Source organism: Carcharodon carcharias, chromosome 2, assembly GCF_017639515.1.
Source record: "Carcharodon carcharias isolate sCarCar2 chromosome 2, sCarCar2.pri, whole genome shotgun sequence".
In the NCBI taxonomy this organism is placed as follows: Eukaryota; Metazoa; Chordata; class Chondrichthyes; order Lamniformes; family Lamnidae; genus Carcharodon; species Carcharodon carcharias.
Genome location: NC_054468.1, coordinates 62,208,636 through 62,226,821, shown reverse-complemented (window position 1 = coordinate 62,226,821; position 18,186 = coordinate 62,208,636). Strand labels below are relative to the sequence as shown.

The window sequence follows — 18,186 nt, the reverse complement described above, 5'->3', positions numbered from 1 at the left end:
CACGTGCTAGCGAGCACAGAAATAGGAGAATAGCACAGATGAATACGTGGCTTAAGAGTTGGTGCAGGAGAGAGGGTTTTAGATTCCTGGATCACTGGGACCATTTCTGGGGAAGGTGGGGCCTGTATAAGCATGATGGTCTACATCTGAACCAGAGCAGGACTAACCTCCTTGCGGGCGGGTTTGCTAGAGCTGTTGGGAGGAGTTTAAAATAAGTTGGTACAGGGAGGGGACACAGAATGTTAGCAGAATAGGGGCACATCATAATACAGTAAAACAATCAAGTCAGAGGGAGTACAGCTGCATTAAGTTTCAAGGGAGTAAGGCAAGGCTGGATGGACTCTAATGCCAGGAGTATTACAGGTAAAACGGATGAGTTGAGCGTGACAATTGACACGTGGAATTGTGATATAGTAGCCACCACGGAGATATGGTTGAGGGAGGGGCAGGATATGGTTGGATCTCTTCCCACCACATGTCCTTTATTTCTCAGATTTATCTTTGGGTACCTGCCTTGAGCTGTTACAATGCTGCCTTCTTGATCTGCAACCATGGGTTCTCCTGCCAAGCAATGAAGTCTGCTTGTTTTTGTTCTAGGAGGGCATATATTTCAGCATTGTTTTCATTAAACCAGTCCTGGTGACGATGAACCTGAAGGTCTAGGCATAGGAGTCCAGTACAATTGGCTTTATTTGATCCCGCTGTTCTGGAATTGAGTTGGATGTGTGCAAACCTTCCAGATTAGTCATGAGCTGCACTTGGAATTCCTTTCTTTGATCAGGCTGCTTTAGGGCTGAGATATTGATTTTCTCCTTCTTGGACTTTTGGATTTTGTGATGTTTAGGTAGATGTTCATTACCAATTGAACAAGTCTATGATCTGCCCTCCATGCATCAGTCCTCTGCATGGATTGATCATACAGACATCACTTAGATCTTTGACTCGAGCAATGACATAATTCAGGAGATGCTAGTGTTTTGATTGAGGATGCTTCCATGCAGTTTTGCATTTGCTAAGCTGAGGGTGAAATGCCATCAGTCTTTTATTTATAAAATTGAGGCGTTGTAGCAGTGTGTCCAAGATCCTATTCCGGATGGCGAAACTCACTTTGTGAATACGAGGGTTGCTGTTAGCCTTTCCTTTCCTAAGAAGGTGTATCCCCCGCTTGTTCCTTCAGTTCTCCTTCCCCAGGAAGGTGGGCCTCCCTGAGAGTGGCGATATCAATTTGAAATCTTGATAGTTAATGTGATAACGATTGCTGTTCTTCTTTCTGGGTGGTCATTCTTGAGATTATTCGTAAGACTTCTAACATTCCAAGTTGCAAAATGTGAAGTTTTCTTTCTTTGACCACAAAGATGGTGATCCCCAGCCAGAAAGCCTATTTTTGGCCGCCTTTTCTAGCCCTCTCCCAAGTTGGGGTGAACAGATGCTACCCTGAAATGGACTGTTCAGTCACAGATGTCCTAATGCAGGGGTCCACTGACCTTCCTGTATCTGTCACCTGTGTGCAGATTCTTGACTAGGGACTCCTAGGTTCACAACCCTGACCCCGTCACAAATTCTCCTTCGCCACAGGTCTTGGCAGATGGTAGAAGCCTGCGCATGATTCTATTTAATGTGAGGACCTTGGGGCGCAATCATTATCTATATGAGTTTGACAGGTTGGTGGTCAGATTTTGGCGATGTGTCAAACAATGATGACCAGGAATATCTTGATGTGGCAGTCTTCTTCCACCTTCCCTGCAAGACCTTGACAGATGTATCTCAATACTTAATGAGCAGCTAATCAACCACAAAAGTACCCCAAATTCCTCACACTTGAAGGAAGGGTTGCCTTTGCAGTCCCAGCTTAGGAAGTATTTGCAAACAGTAGAATGACTGCGAGACTCAAAACTTAAAAGGCAGTTCAGTACAGACTACTCGAGCAATTCGAGCTCTTTACCTATTCAAGTTACACTGCAGTGAGCTCAAAGCTGAAGCAGTACAAAGCAGTTTACTCCAGATGATATTACACCTGATGCCAATAGTTTGGCTTCAGACTAAATCATGTACATCTCTTGACTCTATAGTCCAACCTGCTTTGTAGCCAAACAACGTGTAGCAGGCATAACACATGTAACATTTCCATTAAAATGCAGACACACAAACTCACACACACCCACAGATGTGGGGACAAAAAGTCCCAATAAGTTCCATGAAGTATGTGATGATTGGATGTGTGACTAGCTGCTTAAAACCACAGGAATTACAATAAAATAAATGTTTACCCAATAGCTCTTATTCCAATAAGTGCAGGCTGTCCTAACACAAATATATGTAATCTCTGGTACAGGCGGCAGTAAAGTATTTCTTTCGTGGCAAGTCAGCTGAAATGACATTGACAGACAGTTTTGTGATAACAGTGTGTCCATTTGGTTCATTATTAAAAATAGAAGTGACTCCTGCACAAATCATTTTACATTAAGAAAGGTTTTAAATGATTGAATCCATGATGTGTGATAAAGTAACATTTGCACCACAAAAGTGCCAGACAACGACCGTCAATAAGAGTGCATTTAAGCATCTTCCCTTTACGTTTAATGGCATTACATTTGCTAAATTCCCCCACCATCAACATCCTGAGATTACCATTGACTAGAAACTTAAGGACCAGCTATATAAATACTGTGGCTAGAACAGCATGTCAGAGCCTGAGAATTCTGTGATGAGTAATTCACCCCCTGACTCTCCCAATCCCCTCCTCCATCTATAAGGCACAAGTCAGGAACATTATGGAATATTCTCTACTTGTCTGAGTGCAGCTGTAACAACTCTAAAGAAACTCAACACCATGCAGGACAAAGCAGTCTGGTTTATCGACACTTCACCGCTGTCTTAAACATTCACTCCCTCCACTGCTATCTTACAGTGGCAACAGTGTATGCCTTCTACAAACTGCACGGCAGCAACTCACTAAAGTTCTTTTGGTAGCAGCTTTGATAGCTGTGACCACTACTATCTAAAAGAACAACAGCAGCAGATGCATAGGAACACCACAAACTGCAAGTTCCCTCCCAAGCCACACACTATCCTGACTTGGAACTATGCTGCCGTTCCATCACTGTCGCTAAATCAAAAACCTGGAGCTCCCTTCCGGGCAGCATTGTGGGTGTACTTACACCACATAGACTGCAATGGTTTAAGAAGGCGGCTCACTGCCATCTTTGCAAGAGCAATTAGGGATAGGCAGCAAATGCTGGCCTTGCCAGCGATGTTCACATCTCAGGAATTAATAATTGAAAAAAAAATGAACATCACTTCCATTCTGAGTTGAGTTTTGTCTTTTCAACCTTGCAAAGCCAAGATCAGATGTGGCTTTGCAAATACACATTTTCTGGAACTTCAAAACTAAATCTGCCACCATTCCCTACCACAATATGTCAATGAACTTCTTGAGCTAGGCAAGTTTTTCCACAATTCAACAGATTTTTATGATTATGATCCAATGTTTTAAATTACTGTAAAACTGTTTCAGCCCACACTATTAAAATTACTGGATGTCTCTGGAGCCATCTTTACAGAAGGACTGTCATATTGTACATTCTCACATGAACTATTGACGTACCTGATTGGAACAGTGACTTTGAGATCTCAGTTTCCTAATTTGCCTAATTGCCACGATGCCGGTCAGAAAACTCTGCCGCACTCTGGATGCTGCTTTCTCCCACAGTTGTAACAAAGTGATTAAAAGAATAGTGTTAGAATATGGACAATAGCTTTAGGGCATTCCACATAAAGAATTTCAGCATTAGGCTGATCATTTTATAGCTTTCCTTTATGAAGTTAGAGATCCCTGGAGTGATTCATTTTAATTTTTGGTGCAGATTATGTTCTGACAATGAAAGGACAAAAGTGAGTTTATGGAGAGTGCCATCCAACCAGCACTCTGTTTCTAATATCTGCGTTATAAATATCTATTATTTCACTTTATATCCTGCAGAACAGGAATAAGTTTAAAAATAACATACCAGTAGCACTTCAAAAATGAGAGTTTTTATCTGCAACAGCATTAGAAATGTAAAAGTAAAATATTGCAAACATTGGAAATCTGAAATAAAAGCAGAAAATGCTGGAAATACTCAACAGGCCAGACAGCATCCATGGAGAGAGAAACAAAATTAACATGTCAGGTCTGTGATCTTTCAACAGAGCATGATGAAAGGTCATTGACCTGAAATGTTGGGCCAAATCTTCCCCTCTGCTTCTTCCTGACTTCTTGATACCAAACCCATCACCTCCACCCACTCCCACAGAAGTTTCATCTCTGAGAGTTATGGATGGGCAAGGTCTGGGTCTACTTTGTCCCTAGCCAGGCCCAAGGCAGTGACAGAGGTGGGCTTGTGCTGAGATGGGCTGGCCACAAGTTCCACCTCAGTTCTCTATCTGGCCACTTAGCTCTCACCTCTCACCCCTCCCTCAAAACCCCGTTGCCCCATGAAAGATAGATAATCCTTTTTTAACCTAATAAAACTGTCAGTCACACAAATTTCTCAGTATCCTGGCCAACTGTGTGAATAATACCCTGCTGTGTTCAGACCATCAACAGCTTTGGAATTCAGCCAAGATTCATAAAGCTGTTAACAAACCATTAGAACTCAATACAATGGGCGCTTTTGAAATTGAAGGAACAGATGACTTGGTTTTTTTTCTAAACTACAGCAGATGGCCTGTCATTCAAAGAAGTCCAGGAACAGAAGGAAAGTTTTGTTTAACTTTCTGCAGTCTTGAATTTTAATTCAGTGTTTAGATCATGACCGTTCCCTGCCACAATTTTCAATTATTTTGACTGCAGAAAACCATTTTTTGCAATGTGAAAAGTACTCTTATGCATCGCAACACTTAAGCAATGCTGGTCAATGTAGTAGTCAAGTTATTTTCTCACCACAGAGCCCTATGATCCATCACTGCTTAAATACAAATTTAACATATCAGACAGCATTTAATAATGACAATTGAAGACCATTTAAACTTACCTGTCAGAATATTCCCAACTTCTCAGCAGCATTTTCCAAGGTTCATGAACTGACTTACCTAGTAGGGTCCCAGGGACTTACAACTCCCTCGACTCATGACCAAAATATTGTGGGGCATGAATTTAAATTTCCCTTAGGAATTCATAATAATGACCCTGACATTACAGCATGCGTGTGTAGGTTCGTGACCCAACATTTTTCTCACACAGGAGAAGATGGCATGGGTCAGGAATGGAGGGGAAGTTTTGAAATTGAGGCCGCATGGGGCATGTGCAGGATGGAAAAACCCAGCCCATTAATTCTGTTTCTCTCTCCACAGGCGCTGCCTGACCTGCTGAATATTTCTAGCATTGTCTGTTTTTATTTACTATTAGAAACATGTTTGTGAAGATGTGCTATACTTGTATTTCTAGTAAAATTTTGAGAAGAATTAAGTTTTACATTGGGAAGCTTGACAAATTCATTTATGATGATACTAAACAGCAATTTAAGGAATTCTTACCTCCATGTTGTACTGGTATTGGCCTCCCAAGATGATATTTTTCTTATGTAATAATTAATAAATCCAAATAAATGTACTATATTTTAAAATTTATTTTGGGATGGTACTGTTCCACTCCCTTTAGTGTTATAACACTGAAAACAAGGATACAACTGGAATTGCTCAACTCTATTAATGTGACATCATCAGTATACAGCTTCTGCACAACGAAATTATACACTATCAAGATGTGATGCTCATCTCCATCACATAGATTTCAAGTCTTATACAAATGGTGCACAATCAAGAAAAGACACACCAAAGGAACTTGTAGCAACTCGCCAAGACTCTTTTGAAAGCACCTTCCAAACCTTTGACCTCTACCACTTAGTAAAACAAATTGGCGGGGACTTGCAAGTGCATGGGAACACTGCCATCTGTAAGTTCCCGCCAACTCATGAACCCTCCTATCTTGGAACTATATTGCTGCTCCTTCACTATCACTGGGGCAAAATCTTGGAAATCCACCCCCCCCCCCCCCACCCCCCACCCCCCTTACAGCATTGTGAGTGCATCTAACCACATGGACAGTAGTGCTTAAGAAAGCAGCTCATCATCACCTTCTCAAAGGCAATTAGCAATGGGTAATAAATGCTGGCCTTGCCAGCAATGCTCACACCCCATGAAGAACTAAAAAAAATCATGATCATTTAATTCCCATTCCAATTCAACAACTCCATCAACTTATTTTAATTACTTATCTACACTGTAGTGCAGGGACAAAAATTCACAAGAGATAGAATAGACATTCCATTTATGATCCGAAACACAACTTACACAAGATACAGATGATTGCATATTATGGGTCTGTCTACAGCTTTCTCATGACTCTTTGTCCAATATTCCTATTTTTAGCTGGAATAAAGTTAGATGCCAGGAGAAAAAAAAACAGGTAGCTCTGCTTGCTAGTCTAGCTCTGTTCCAAGAATTACTAACCCTCTAAAAAAGGAATAAGTTAGCAAAATGTGAGAATAAAGTCAGTTTTTTGTTCATTGTCAATAGTTAAATCCATTAATGAAGCTTTTGAAGTTGAAAACATTAGGCGTATTTATATCATGCAGGTTACTCATGAAGGATAACAGATCGAGAAAGATATTGGGGGTAAATACTGATTCCTTATTAATGCTGTTTAAGTAGGAATGAGATAGTGATGGGGAAAAATAGGGTTTTAGGTTGTACAGGTTACATCAATGAGTATAAAATCAAAAGCATGATACCTGTAGTATAAGGGTCTGGCATAGAAAGGGTTAACGTGGGATTGAGTACAGTACTGCCACACTGATATGAAGGAACACATTACCTGAGTCTAGAGCGCAGTCTTGTAATGGACAGAGACGTGTGTAGAAGCAAGAATAGAGACAGCTCCCAGCTTAGACCTACTACTGTGCATACGTAATTAGTTACTAGTAGTTAATAAACACCCACTGTTAAACTATACCAGACTCAGAATCTCTTCATGCCACCTACCAATATGCACACAACATCTTACAACATGGTAACAGTGAAGGAGTGAAAAGTAAAGAGCAGCATTCTGAGCTGACTGAAGGCACCCAAAGTGAAGACACAGATGAGCCAAAATTTTGGGTCAGTGAGTGGGGGCGGGGCCCGCTCACCAACACGTAAAATGAGGCATGGTGACATCGGGCGTGTGTGCCGACATCACCATGCATCATTCAGATCTTCAGTTCAGTGTGCATGCGCCGGAGTCGGCTGCGCGCCTGCCAAATTGTCAAAGGCCTATTAAGGCCATTTAAATGTCAATTAAAGGAATTAATGGAGCTGCCCATTCAATCTTAAGGTTGGCGGGCAGGCGAAGAGCCCTGGCGGCCTTTGCATTTATCATGAAACTTCATCCACGGGGCAGGATGAGGTTTCATGAAGTGTTTATAAATTGAATAAAAGCTTTTATTGAAGTCCATTGACATGTCCCAGCTCATGTGGCACTGTCATGAGGGGACGTAATCTTTTTTTCTTTATTAAAATTTTTAAAAATCCAACTAATCCCCGAGGCAGCTCCTTGCCTCAGGGAGGTTTCTGCAAGCGCAGGCCCTGACTCAGCCTACTCCCCTCGCCCACTTAGCGCTCCTGGATGCACGTCAGGCTGGGCAGGCCTTAATTGGCCCACTCCTGTCCAAGCCCCCCGATGGGGAGAAAATTCTCCACATGGAGACCACCAGAGAAAAGCTCCAAAGCAAGATTAGAAACAGAAGGCAGAAATAAAATCCATGCTACAGCAGGAGACTCCATTAAATCCCATGGAAGTCTAGCTTCAATATACAGAGAGTGCAGAGTCAGAAGACCTAACAGGAGTAAGCTTAGAAAAAAAAAACTTCTTGGCCAGAATGAGTTCAAAAAGCTTTTAAATCACTAAGAGTCATATTGGCATTTTAAGAAGCACCACGAACTGTTCAAGTCCTGAGTGGACATCTGACTACACGGCTAAGTTCACCCCGAACAGAAAAAGGTTAATTAAAATTTTAAAAATTAGCATTTTATACCCCAGAAAAAGCCATGAATTTACTGTTTCAAAAACTGAAATAGTTAGATACTGTGGGGAAGACTCAGAAAGGTCGAACCAGCGAGTCACTGCTGAAAATTAAAATCAAAGGAATTGTGAACACCATTACTGCGGGAGCCCACTAACAGCAGAAAGCATGGGAAACCTCATTGAGAAGAAGCATACAGTATTGCCATCTTGGATTTCCTTACATCATTTGAAGCTATACACAATTTTAATTTTAAATGACCATGGATCAAAAATCTACCTTCCCAGATCAGTTTGGACTCATCCAAGGCCCAGACCAGTCACAAATTTGCAGACATTAGAGAAAGAGATTCTTCAGGTAAATGATTCGTTCAGGCCTGGAAAAAAAAAACAGAAGCTGAACGGGTTAACACACTGCTTTATTTGTTAGGTCCAATAGCTGATATAATAGCAAGGCAAGGAATCCATGAATCCTCAGCAAAATTTGATGAAGTTTTAAAATTATTTGACACCAATTTTAATTTGAGCAGTAAAAAGCTCCTTGAAAGAGCAAAGTTTAACAAGCATATCCAACAGCCAGGAGAAGCTATTGACTCTTTCATAAATGAGCTGTACAGAATGGCTAAAGGCTGTAACTACAGTGACCTGAAATCAGAGCCAATCAGGAACAGAATTCTATCAGAGTGGTGGACGATGCACTCGCAGACATGCTTCAAGCTAAGGAAAATTTGACATTCAGATTGTCAGGCAATCCAAAATCTGTTTACAGCATAGATTCATCTTAAGAGATGAAATCAAGCCATGGTACAGAAAATCTCCCATTGTCTAGCTAGTAAAATAGCAATAGCAGGGACACTCAAGGCCACTGGCTACAAGCAATATTCGCACCACTCTATGGGCCTGGACGAAACCAACGTCTGGTTATAGGCATAATTGTGGAACAATTAAGGCATGGTAGCAAACAAATCTTTGAAGTCATGTACGTTGTCCATAACCAGCCTTTTTCTCTTCTGAGCAGAGATGCCTGTGTTGCCCTGAATCTTCTTAAAATGGCATAAGATGTAAAAGCAACCTCTGTTGTCAACTATAGAGAACGGCAAGTTCCTGAAAGCCCCAAAAGAAAAGATACTCTCGACTGGAACTTCAGCTCTGAATTGTCTTCACTTTTTGTAGAGCCGGTTTGTAGGTGCCAGAAGCTCCTCATTGGTCAGACCAGCCAACTACTCAAGTGATTACCATGACACCTTGACTGGAAGACAACCAAGAGATGAGCCAGCAGCAAGAACAGTCTCAGCCTCCGGCTCTGACATCTGTTGGTCAGATACCTCAAAACATCACAATACAATGCTGCAACCTCCAGCCAGTACAACTGTTAACCAGTTGATGCTGGAACAGAGCAGCAGCCATCAATCTACTGCAGCACACCTCAGCAAGGTGAGGAAGCAAACCAATGAGAACACTGTTGCACAGAAAACTAAACTGCAAGGTGAGCCTGTTGATAAGCCACACCCACACAATAGGAAGAGTCATCATCCATCCCAATGTGCATCACAGTCAATTGCATGTAGGAAGATAAACAGAATCAGCATTGTAGATGAGCTGCGAGTTCGTCCTCCCTGTAAAGAATGGGATAAACCAATGGCCATTTATAACACCAGCTGGGGAGTTGAGAAGGAGCAGTTCAAACCAAAGAATGCAAAAAAGGAGTTAAGATCAACCATCCAAATGCTAGAACAACCACATCCAAAACAATCTCCTATTCATCAAGGTTTGATAAGTACAATGGAATCCACCACTCCTCCAACTGTTTTAAAGACAAGATCTGGAAGAGTTATAAAACCTCAAGACCACCTGGAGCACAGGTTGCGGAATTTTATGACAGTGGGAGTTTACAACCTAGTCGAAATCAATGGAGTTCAGAATGGCTCATCGCATTTTATGGTGCCATAAAATTCAGGCCAGAGATATGATGGGGGGGGGCGCGGAGGAGAAGGGGTGGTAGAAGTAATGTAGATATGTTGGGTAAACAGGAATGCATTGTAAATATGTTGGATAAAGACTTGGGGACAGATATGGTATAAGGGCCTGGCATTGAAATTGTTAACGTGGGACTGAGTACAGTACTACCCATGCTGTGATGTAAAGAAACACATGGCCCAAGTCTAGAGGGCAGTCTTGTACTGTACAGAGACTTGTATAGAGGCAAACATGGAGATAGCTCCTACCTTAGATCTTATACTGTATATATATTATATAGTTACTTATAGTTAATAAACATTTAATGTTAAACAAATACCAGACTCAGAACCTCTTCATGAGACCTACTGAATGACACACATCATCCTACAACAGTATTTAGGCTACAGAAAATATTATATGGGAATTGCTGTCCAAATCCCCCATGATCTTGGTTCTTCATATCTCTGTGACCTAATCCAGTCCTACAACCAATGTTCCTTTTAAAATTTATTTGTTGGCTGTGGCAGTATGCTGTCATTTAATTTCTTTTTTTGCATGGCCTAGTGGAAATGTCATCTAACCCTTCAAGACTTTTGTGCTCCTCCAATTGTGGCCTCTTGTATATTCCCAATTTCTACTGCCCCATCATTGATAGTCATGCCTTCAGCTGCTTAGTCTCAAGTTCTGGAATTCTCTCCTTTCACCCTCCCTTTCCTAATAAGACCCTCATTTAAAATCTACCTCTACCAAAAATTTTTGGTCAGCTATCCTAATATCTCTTTATGTGGTTTGGTGTAAATTTTTGTTTGCTAATACTCCTCTGATGCACCTAAGGATGTTTTACTATGTTAAAGGCACTGTATAAATGCAAGTTATTGTTGAGCTTGGTACCGTCACACTGGGTAATATTATGTTGTTTTGATGTCTGCACATAATGAAGGCTTTAAATGCTGTAGGAAAAAGTGCAAAGGAGGATGAAGAAAAGTATATCCATTCTAGGAGCTCTATGCTCTGCATATTATTTGTAATATGCATGTTTTATTAAACATTCATGGCTTACTATTATGCTTGAAACATATTCCATTCTGCAGCCAGGTTGAGACAGTGCTGACTCTTTCAGAACTATATTACACCACTTGAAGTCTGCTTTGTGTGGCTGGTAATTGCCCTCCCCCACCAAAAATCTATTGTGTGAGAGTTTGGTGAACTGAGGGAAGCTTAAATACCTTTCTAAAAATCTAATATTGTTTGTATTTTACATTTCACTACAAGTACTGTTTAACTGCAAGTACTGTTTAAATTCTAAGTATCATCCAGAGGCCTATGCAGGGAAGCTATCCACTGGCAGCAGCTGAAATAGTTAATTGAAGAAACTAGGTTGAACAAGTTTTGCTGTACCTGGGCTCAGCTGGTTCCTTTGTTTAGAGAATATAAATCTAGACATTCTCAGCAGGATCTGTACTGAGTGTGCAACTTCAATGGAACGTGAAAGTTTGGTGAGCTGAGGGAGTTTAGTGTGGAGGGGAGGAAGATGATCCTTTGCCTTTTCTAACTTTTTCACCAGGTAGGAACTGGTTCTTGCTCTACTACAGGGGAATAAGCTAGCTGTTTGGTGAGTATCTGGTAAGTGGTCAAGGTCTTTTCTATTCCTAAGATTTAAAATAGGACAGGAATTTGTGATAAGATTAATAAATATATAAAAGAAAATAAATAATTGAATAAAATAATTAAGTAATTAATTAAAGCACATAGGTATGGCAGGACAGGTGATGTGTCATGGTTGCAGCATGTGGGAACCCCTGAATGCCAGTGTCATCTAGGGCAAACACATCTGCAGTAAGTGCCTGCGGCTTGAGGAGCTTCAGCTCAGAGTCATTGAGCTGGACACGTCAGGGAGGGGGAGAGTTACCTTTGTACCAGGAGGCCATCACAGACCTTAGGATAAGGTCTTCTGATTTGGAAGTGGTTAGGAACAGGAGGGTGCGACTGTAGCTGGAGGAGGTAAGGGGACCCAGAGGGCAGGACTTCAGAAGTGTCAGCCTCTGCAATTGTCCAACAGGTTTGAGGTTCTTTCAGCTTGTTTGGATGAGGGTGGGGGCTGCAGGGTGGATGATCTGACTGACCATGGTGCTGTGGTACAGGAAGCTATTCAATTGAGAGGAGCACAAAGGAATGTAGTGGCAGTAGAGGACAGTATTGTGAGGGGGGTTGACCGTGTTCTCTGTATCAAGGAGAGAGAGTCCAGACGGCTATGTTGCCTGCCTGGTGCCAGGGTTCGGGACATTTATTCAGGGATGGAGAGGAACTTCCAGTGGGAGAGGGAAGATCCAGTGGTTGTGGTCCATATAGGTACCAACGACATAGGCAGGATGAGGAAGGATGCTCAGCGTAGTCAGTATGACAAGCTTGGCACCAAATGAAGAAACAGATAAGAGAGAATTTCTGGATTATTATCTAAACCATGTGCAAACTGACATAGGACAAATAAGATTAGAGAAATGAATGTCTGGCCCGAAGACTAGTGTGGGAGAAGTGGGTTCTGGTTTGTTGTGCACTGGCACCAGTACTAGGGAAAGTGGGATCTGTACTGTTGGGATGGTCTACACTTGAACCGTGTTGGGGCTGGTGTCCTCGTGAGCCACATAAGTAGGGAAGTAGAGAGGGTTTTAAACTGAATAGTGGAGGCAAGGTATCAAATCTGGGAGGTGTGGTAAACCAAAGAGGTAAGAGAGAAAGGTACTAATATGGGAAATGATAAACAGACCATGACCGGAAGGTACAGAGAGCACAAATCTAAGAGTAAATCAGTACATAAGGCTAGATGCTACAGAAAATAATAAAAGGACAAAACTGAAGGCTGTGTATCTAAGTGCACATAGCATTTGAAACAAAACAGATGAACTCATAGCACAAATAGAAATGAATAAGTACAATCTGATAGCCATTACAGAAATATGGCTACATGATGACATAGATTAGGACCTGAATATTGAAGGATACATGACATTAGGAAGGACAGGAAGGTAGTAGAAGGTGGAGGGGTGGCTCTGTTAATAAAAGATGCTATTAGCACATTAGAGGGTGATGACCCAGGTTCAGAAAACCAGGATGTAGAAGCAGTTTGGTTTGAGATGAGAAATGATAAAGACAAGAAGTCACTTGTGGGGTGGTGTACAGGCCCCATAATTGTAACTTCATGGTAGGACAAGAGTATAAAAGAAGAGATGATGGGAGTTTGTCAGAAAGGTATGGCAATAATCATGGGGGATTTTAATCCACATAAAGACTGAAAAAATCAAATGGGCAAAGGTAGCGTAGATGAGGAGTTGATCGAATGTCTTCGGGATAGTTTCTTAGAACAGCACATTCTGGAGATAACAGAGGCTGGTATTGTGCAATGAGATAGGATTAATTGATAACCTCATAGTGAAGGCATCCCTCGGTAGCAGCGATTATAATATGATTGAATTTTATATTCATTTTGAGGGAGAGACGAGTGCGTCGAAGAGTTTTTAAAACTTAAATAAGGGCAATTATAAAGGCATGACAGCAGAGCTAGCTAAAGTGAACTGGCAAATGAGGTTAAGGGATAAATCAATAGATGTTCTGTGGCAGATATTTAAAGGGATATTTCAGAATACACAGAATATAACACATCCCAATGACAAATTAAAATTCCATGGGCAGGGCCTATCATCCCTGGTTAACTATAGAAGTTAAAGACAGTATCAAACTTAAAGGAAAAGCATATAATTATGCAAAAATTGGTGGCAGGTCAGAAGATTGGAAAGAATATAAAGAATCGCAAAGAATGACAGAAAGATTAATGAGGGAAAAATTAGAGTAGAAGAGAAAGCTATCTAGTAATATAAAGAGTTTCTATAGATATCTAAACAAGGAAAGAGTTAAAAAAGTGAGCGTTAGTCCGACAGTGCGTTTGGGGAATTGATAATGAAAAGTAGGGAGATGGCAGATGAATTAAACAGGTATTTTGCATCGGTCACAAATAACATCCCAGAATTAGCTGTAAATTAGGAAATGGAAGGGAGGGAGGAACTCAGGAAAATTAAAATCACCAGGAAGTGGAATTGAACAAATTGTTGGGGCTGTGGGCTGACAAATCCCCAGGTCCGGATGAACTTCACCCTTGGGTCTTGAAAGAAGTGGCTAGTGAGACAGTTGATGCATTGGTTATAATTTTCCAAAATTCCCTAGATTCGAGGAGGGTTCCATTGGATTGGAAAATAGCAAATGTAAAGGGAGGAAAACAGATAGAAGGGATCTATAGGCCAGTTAGCCTAACATCTGTCATAGGGAAAATGTTAGAAGATATTATTAAAGATGTTGTAGCAGGGCACTTAGAATCCCCTGGCAGGTTTCTCAACTAGTACATCAAGGAAGGGGAGTTCATTTGACTGCTCCAGTTCATAGGTGAGTTTTTCATATAAATTATTGTTTTCTCCTTTATATTGGTAATCTTGTGAGTGTCCTGATGAGTGGTGAGAGATTGCAGAGCTCTGACGTTCAGAGAGATCTGGGTGCTCTAGTGCATGAATCACAAAAGGCTAGTATGCAAGTACAGCGAGTAATTAGGAAGGCTAATTGAATGTTATTATTTATTGTGAGTGGAATTGGTTACAAAAGTAGGGAGGTTATGGTTCAATTGTATAGGGCACTGGTGAGACCACATCAGGAGTATTATGTACAGTTCTGGTTTCCTTATTTAAGGAAAGATGTAATGTGTTAGAAGCAGTTCTGAGAAGATTTACTAGACTAATACCAGGAATGGGTGAGTTGTCTTAGGAGGAAAGGTTGGACATGTATCCACAGTTGTTTAGAAGAGTAAGAGGCGACTTGATCGAAACCTTTAAGATCCTGAGGGGTTTTGACAGGGTCAATGTGGGGAGGATCTTACCCTTTGTGGGAGAAACTAGAACTAGGAGGCCATTGTTTAAAAATAATGGGTTGTTCATTTAAGACAGAGATGAGAATGCTTTTCTCTCAGAATCTTTGGAACGCTCTTTCTCAAAAGGCATTGGCAGCAGAGTCTTTGATTATGCTTTTAAGGCAGAGCTAGATAGATTCTTGATTAACAAGGGGGTAAAAGGTTATCGGGAGTAGGCAGGAATGTGGGGTTGAGGTTACAATTATATCAGCTGTGATCATATTGAAAGACGGAGCAGACTCGAGGGGCCAAGTGGCCTGCTCCTGCTCCTAATTTGTATGTTCGTAAGTTCGTGTGTTTCTCTGTAGCAAATGTTACCAGCATGTGCAAGGCTTAGTTGGTAAACTAGGATTCTCTCAAATGGCTTTGAGCCATTTTACACAATTGTGAACTACCCAACCAGATTACCAAACATTTTCTTTTACGTCAATCTTAACACAGAAGGATCACTACTGCAGGTACATTGTCACAGCTAGTTTGTCTATCGTAGCACACTATAGAAGCACACATTTCTCCCTTTTTAAAAAAGTCTCTTGTATATTCTCCACTTCTGATTACTTGAGACTTATAAGTAACATGCTTTTTTTTAAAGTGACAAGAGGATGAATAATGTCTGAAATTATGACATTATCCCTGAAAGAATGATTAGAAACTGCATTTAGAAACTGATTGGCTCTGTTTAAAAATACTTATGATTGGAGGTTGATTTTGATACGGCTAGTCAGCCTTCAGACAAATTGAAACTATAGTATCAAGATTGGTTTATTTGTATGTATTGATTTAAGTTACAGTAAATTTGAACAGTGACCATAAAAATGTTCACCTAACACACACAGTAAGTTTTTGTTAAAGGAATAGAAGCTTCAGACCAGATTTAGTACAGAAAACTAGAAAGACAGGTCTTGCCACATACATGTGCTAGAAATATCTTGCATTAGCTTACAACCGAGTTTTAACACAGCTTTCAGTTAACAACACTTTGTCAGAATTTAAGCAACAAAATGAAGTCTCACCTTTCCAAAACATGGGATATTTAACAAACTGTTGCTGCTTCTGTGTGGTTGAGAAAAAACTGTGTGAAGATGGTTTATCTAAAGTGAAACAGGTCCTGTAACTGTTAGGCAGTTGTTTTTGCCACACCTGCCCCCGTTTACTATTGTAAGCAATTGAGATGATTGACTAATAAAAACACGGGTTACTGATAACCAGCAGTAATGCAGAAACTCACGCATCTCCTTGGAGAAGTAGGCACCTCCCTAATTCCCCAGAATTGCACTGAATGGGTTGATGACAAACCAAGATTAGATGTTATGGTGGGGATTCACATAGTCACAAATGAAAGTGGCAGCAAGCCAGCTGGTTAACCCTGGCAGCCACTTATATTTAATAGGTCTCCCACACCAGTCACAACCCCAGGTTAATAAGTGCTTTGAGAAACTAGCATCACATCAGCTAGAATGTAATGTGGAGACTCATACACACATGCAACATTTGAGTCAGACAGAGAATTAAAAATATCTAAAAAGGCAGGGGCCTGTTTTATATGCTCATGGTGTATTTTGTTGTTTTGTGTATCTACAATGTATATTCAAGGGAAGAAGTAATTTTTATGACTATTTAGGGAATAAAGTGTGAACCAGAAGTGGTGTTTGGTTGAAATCTGATTGAGGAGGGCAGAATTAACCTGCTTGTACCAGTTTACACCTGTTTTAATGTATCACACTGAGTCACTTTGAAAAAAAGATGGTAATGAACTTCCCCTAAGTTGTCTTATTTCTTGGAGAAGCAATATATTTTTGTTAATTTATGTGATTAATAGCAGGTTTCACATTTGGGGCATTTTAGAAAATGTTTTGGTAGGCTGTTGGAGATCAGTAAAATCAGGGAATGAGAAAAGGTAATTTGGTTAAATTGAAGCTTTGCCCTCAGGTCATTAACTTGCTTATCATGGCAACTGGCCATATTCTGAATGATGCATATGCTTTTACTTTTGTGATCTTGTATGGTAAGCTACTCAAAATATCTGCTACTCTTCAAATAAATATGTTGCACGGAGAAATACTCAGAATGTTGGAGCTGGGTTTGGTGGTGGTAGTATGGGGTGGCTTGGAGAAATTGGTAAAAAAGGCGCGGGATGGTATTCAACATCTTCTCGCCCCCTCCCATTTTTCCCAGGTGTGGGTTGTGTGTGTTGTCAGCAACCTGCACAGCAGTGCCGGGAAGCTAACTTGAAATATTTAAGGAGTCAATTAAAGGCCACTTTCCCCTGGCAATAGCCCTACCAGTAGCGTACAGGTCAGATGCAGCATCAGGAACTCCTCAAATTAGATGAGGTGAGTGCACCACATTGAGGTCTAAATCTAGCATGTGCTCAGAACTTAAAGGGGGAAAGAAGAAAGCCTGAGGTCAGCCATAGGCAGAGGCTTGCCATTAGAGGAATAGCTCATTTAAACTGCTGTTACTGATACTGTTAGTAGGGCTGATCGAGAAATTGCTGCCTGTTCTTACAGCAAAAATTCACAACTCATTGGGGCTTCAGAAGCCTCTTTAAGCCTGTACAGGGACGTGGGATCCACCTGAGGTCAAATGGATCCCTGAGGAGGACTTAGTGTTACCCAACTCAGCAGCACCATGGGTAGGTTCTGTAACTGGAAGAGTGAGTAGCACGAGCAATGCACCCACATGAGACACTTGAAAGGATAAGCTAGTGTTCTCATCCTATCTGTGTTTAGTTAGAGATCAATGACTGATCATGATCGCTATCCTGTTTACACAGAAGATAATACGAAAGTCATTATAAGTATTGCTCAGATACTCTAGCAGATCTTCTCAGGTTACACATCTTCTAATGCTCATCCCAACTGCGTTTCAGCACTGACTTTTCTCTCTTGCTGGGTCGGGTGCATTCTTTGTTCATGTTGTTTACTTTGACACCATCGAGATTAATTCATGCTACTTCACACTTTGAAAAAGACGGGAGAGCTTTGTCAGGATTAAAAAACATGTTTGTCTTGCAATTCTTGTAAGAACACTGTTAATTTATCAGCACACAATTCTCAAGCATTATTGGAGGTGCATTTTGACACTGACTGGGATGGGAGGAGTGCGTAATTTATGTAGCCCCACTATTCCACAGGTTATGTTAATATTCCATTAGTGTAAATGTTTAATTCGCTCACCAAAATGGCCAATTATCTATCTTTGCTACTGTCAGACCCAGATATGGTTCTAACAACAACCCATC

General features: G+C 40.9%; 1 protein-coding gene across 4 annotated transcripts in view; it reads right to left on the bottom strand.

The window, feature by feature from the left end:
- sptssb (serine palmitoyltransferase, small subunit B) overlaps positions 1-16,088 on the bottom strand; it is a 36,336-nt gene extending 20,248 nt beyond the window's left edge. For 2 of the 4 annotated variants that reach the window (XM_041208031.1, XM_041208049.1), the window contains exons 1-4: positions 15,956-16,088; positions 8,319-8,415; positions 3,605-3,696; positions 2,268-2,366 (exon numbers count right to left, since the gene is read on the bottom strand). The gene's annotated coding sequence lies outside the window, so the exon portion shown is untranslated. The remainder of the gene's footprint in view (positions 1-2,267; positions 2,367-3,604; positions 3,697-8,318; positions 8,416-15,955) is intronic. The other 2 variants (XM_041208058.1, XM_041208067.1) reach the window with 2 other exon arrangements.
- Between the last annotated feature and the right edge of the window lie 2,098 nt (positions 16,089-18,186).